General features: G+C 45.2%; 1 protein-coding gene across 1 annotated transcript in view; it reads left to right on the forward strand.

The window, feature by feature from the left end:
• Positions 1-5,000, forward strand: part of igsf11 (immunoglobulin superfamily member 11) — a 125,184-nt gene that overhangs the window by 92,040 nt on the left and 28,144 nt on the right. The window lies entirely within an intron of this gene.

Genomic DNA, 5,000 nt, shown 5'->3' on the forward strand with positions numbered 1-5,000 from the left:
GTGATTGGGGAAACTCTTGCTTATGTTCAAATTTTTACTATGTCATATTTAGGTCATAAAATGAATGCTTTTTTAATAAAAAACTTGGGGCAGACTGTATGCCAATAACAAATCGTGCACAGGATAGAGTAGTTCTAGCACGACATGGTCAGATATTAACAACAGATTGCAAATGTCTTTGAAATAATAACACAAAAAAAACATTGGATTGTTTTCGAGTGAAAATTTATTTGAGCAGCATGCCATCAGGACAAGACAGCCATCCAAATTTGTTTGAAAAGAGACAATCAAGATATCAAGAGCATTTCCCATCTGCATCACTCCCATGCTGTGCAACACTATTATCAGAGAGAGAGAGAGAGAGAGAGAGAGAGAGAGAGAGAGAGAGAGAGAGAGAGAGAGAGAGAGAGAGAGAGAGAGAGAGCAGAGATACAGTCAGACAGACAGATACAGACAGACAGATAGACAGACAGATGGAGAGAAGGCAAACACAGAGTGAAGGAGAGGGAGACATTCAGGAAAGAGAAAAAGACAGAAGAAGAGACAAGAGTGAGAGAGAAGAGTGACATATACAAAAAAGATAGAAAATGAAGTACAAAGAGAAAGAGAAATAGAGAGAGAGAGAGGGACAGAGAGAGAGAAATGGAAAGAGAGAGAGAGAGAGAGAGAGAGAGAGAGAGAGAGAGAGAGACAGAGACAGAGAGACAGATAGACAGAGCAAATGATGGGTAAATCTGATCTGAGTGTGCCTGGAAGAGAGGCTGATGAAAGGCTTACAGTTGTTCTGCCCTAAAGTACACTGGGCATACTTGAGCTTCCCCTCCGTCTTTAAGATTTGCTCTGTGTGTTTTTCTTTTTTCTCTTTTTTTTGCTTTCTACATTTTTTTCTCCTTCCTCTTCTGTTGGTCATCTCATCTTAGTCCTGGCAAGCCCCAGTCCTCCTAATCCAGTGTTTGAAAATGAAACTCCAGTTGTTCTCCTCTTGCAAAGGCCACGGACAGTCTTGGAGGATTTTTTCTTTTTTTCTTTTTTTGGTCAGGATAAGCCGTCTAATGTGGTGGCTTGCACTTGTTACCGCCAGCGCCAGGCCTCACAACCCTCCTACACACACACACACACACACACACACACACACACACACACACACACACACACACACACACACACAAAAGGAAAAATATACGCAAGCACACACACACGCACGCACACACACACACACACACACACACACACACACACACACACACACACACACACACACACACACTCACACACACACACACACAAGCCCACAAACACACACAGCAAAAATATATGCACGCTCACACACACGCACGCACACACGCACGCACGCACGCACGCACGCACACACACACGCACACACACACACACACACACACACACACAAACACAAACACAAATACAAACAAACACAAATAAACCAACACACACAGACAAGCCTCTCTCCTCCTCCTTCTCCTCCTCCTCCTCTTCCTTGTTCCTTTCTTCCTCGCGTAGTGCTCTATTTAGGTCGTAGGAAACAGGATTATCACTCCTCTATGTCGACACAATAGCAGCAGGGTGCTGAGGACCTGTAGATAGCAGGCCAGTGGAGTAGAAATGTCAGATGGGACTGGACTGTTTGTCTGTCTGTGTGTGCAGAGGTGCACTTTGTCACCAGGCTAGGCAGGCAGCCGCTTAGGGCCCCCAAGCCCCTAGATGGTTAATAACAGCTCGCGCTTTGCGACAGTAGTGGCACAATTCTTTCAAATGTGCGCTCCTTTGATATATATTCGCTTGGGGCCCCAGCTGAACCTAGTGTCGCCTCTGTGTGTGTGTGTGTGTGTGTGTGTGTGTGTGTGTGTGTGTGTGTGTGTGTGTGTGTGTGTGTGTGTGTGTGTGTGTGTGTGTGTGTGTGTGTGTGTGTGTGTGTGTGTGTGTGTGCGTGTTTGTGCGTGTGTGTTTGTGTTAATTAAACAGTCGGATTCCCCTGGTCCGCACCAGTTCTGAGTCGGCTGCTAGGCACCGGCCGAGGCGATGCCCTGGGTGTTTGTGTGCATGTGTGTGTGCGTGCGTGCTGCGTGCGTGTGTAACACATGAGCTGAAGCATCCTTCGCAAAAATGCACACACACCCATGCACACACACACTTATGCTCAGAGAGAGAGAGAGAGAGAGAGAGAGAGAGAGAGAGAGAGAGAGAGAGAGAGAGAGAGAGAGAGAGAGAGAAAGACACACACACACACACACACACACAGTCATAGACACACAGCATTCTCCGCCAGCCCACACAAACGCAAAGTGGATGAGCTGCCATGTCACGTGTGAGACTTTTCCACCGCCTTAAGTAAAACCCTGAATGGCAGACTAATGAAAGTGTTAAGATGACAACATCAATGAGATGAGTAGTTCAGTAGAGGTGTAAGACTGCAGACATGAATGGGCTGCCAAATGGGATAATCTGTGCTGTAATCAACAGGGTAAATGAGTAGATGTTTAACTTACAGTAAGTAAGACTTGAATGAACAGAAAAAATCAATGGAGATGTATGTGGACAGGAGACGGCGGTGTTCTACGAAGCAAAAAGTCAGTAACTGCATTGTTGTTGTAAACGAGTTGATATGATTTCAATGGCATGTAATATGTATAACAAAATATAAAGTTAAATAAAATGATTGATCTAAACAAAATGTGGGAATATGCAGTAACAGAACTTCCACATGTCAATAGTCAATAGCCAATACTACTGGACTACAGGATGCTTTTAAAGTTACTCAGTTTGGAGCCTTTTTTTTGCTTTTTGGGGGGCAGAGGGGTGAGTGCAGTTGTAAGGAATGTTGACGGACACGAGTAAAGATGGTTCAATCAGAAGCGTGATCTCCGCTTGGATGTCCAAAGCATAGAAGTATAGCTAAGGTTATGGTTTGTTTTCCAGTGCAAATAAAATTGGTTTTGTGTTACAGTCAATGTACGCTGAAGTTTAGATTACATTTATTTCATGAAAAATAATCTTTTTTATCAATAAGACTGCTGTAAACCAAAACACATGTGGGTACTATGGGATGATGTTTAACCTGACTCTCGCCAGGTGAATGGGTTCCGCCTTGCTCCACCAACATCCATCTGGAGCTACGCCATATGCATAACAAAATTGCTGCACGTGATTGGGGAAACACTTGTCTGACTTTTTTTAATGAGGTGCTACTTTACAACTAGTGCCAGATTTGAAAATACAGTTCACATTACAGAATTGATGTCAATGAGTGAGTCCTTCGCCGTCTGAAACAACTGTCGTGTTTCACTTATTTTTCCCTTCTCCATTATGTTTAAATTTTGACTGTCATATTTATGAACATCCTTCGATCCTGATTGGTTCTACTGCATTTCGCTTCGGCAGACTTGGTTCGGGCAAATCCAAAAGGTCCTCCAGACCATTGTGTGAGCTCGTGAAGCTGAGTGGAAATACACTAGGGCCTGGCGAGAGGCAGGATACAAGAGGCTGGTCACATTAACCTGATTTGCGTCAAGCCTTTGAACCCACGCACAAACACCACACACACACACACACACACACACGCTCAAACACACACACATGCTCAAACACACACACGCTCAAACACACGCGCACACACACACACACACACACACACACACACACACACACACACACACACACACACACACACACACACACACACACACACACACACACACACACACACACACACACACACACACACACACACACACACACTCCTACCTGGACACTTTGATTTATGCAAACATGTAAAACAGACGCCCCATGCCTCATGCCACAGAATGAGAGAGAGAGAGAGAGAAAGAGAGAGAGAGACACAAGACATGAACCGACATCTCTCTTAACTCAATTAGCCACAATGCGCTGCTTTCTAAGTTGAGATGAGATTACCTCGCGATGAGTCTCGAACAGAGAGATAAATTTCGGCCAAGAGATTTAACCCAATTTGGCCCCTAATACGTTTAGCCGGGGCAAAAATAGGCCATGTTTATGTACACTCTTCCTCACATACTTCATTTGCCCCCCACCCCAGTCAACATTAACAACCAAGACCTACCACCCCCCACATGCACACACATGAACGCATGCACACACACGCACACACACACACACACACACACACACACACACACACACACACACACACACACACACACACACACACACACACACACACACATTCGCTTCCTCTTTCTCTTTCCGCGCTCGCTCTCTCTCTCTCTCTCTCTCTCTCTCTCTCTCTCTCTCTCTCTTTCTCTCTCTCTCTCTCTCTCTCTCTCTCTCTCTCTCTCTCTCTCTCTCTCTCTCTCTCTCTCTCTCTCTCTCTCTCTCTCACACACACACACACACACACACACTCCAAAAATCCACCTTAGGATGTGCAATTGATGCGTTTGCTCGCGACAGGGCGCCGCCATTGTAGAAATGTATTCATTTTGTCTCATCACCGTGCTAACAGGAAGAGGGCAATATGGGCTTTATTTCATGCGTCATCTCCTCTTTAGATGGAGGCATCACCAGCTGTTGCCATGATCCATCACTGGGTTGGGGCTTGTGAGTCTGGTGAGGTCGTACGGCACCATTAGCGCTGCAATAACACAATGACGAGGTTAAGAGCCCTACAGAAGGATGGAAAACAAAGTGGATTTATACACCGCGTTTGCCCCAATACCATTGGCCTAACCATTACAATGGCAACAGCCGTGTCTAGTTTCATGAATAATACCTGATGGGGATACATAATTTAGACTGTTATATACATTTAACCTTTCCGGTGTTTCTCCGTGGTATTGTTCCCTCTCTTTTTGCCCTCTTTTTTCTTTCTCCTCTTGGTCCTCGTGTTGCTGTGGCTCCCCTGGCTTCTCTACCCTCGTTGTCCCCTCTGCCCTGCAATATCTGGCCCATTTGACTGACTTTAACCTTTGTTGGTTTCCCTCTGCTTTTCTCCGTATTTCCCCATCTTT

Source organism: Engraulis encrasicolus, chromosome 8 (assembly GCF_034702125.1).
Source record: "Engraulis encrasicolus isolate BLACKSEA-1 chromosome 8, IST_EnEncr_1.0, whole genome shotgun sequence".
NCBI lineage: Eukaryota > Metazoa > Chordata > Actinopteri > Clupeiformes > Engraulidae > Engraulis > Engraulis encrasicolus.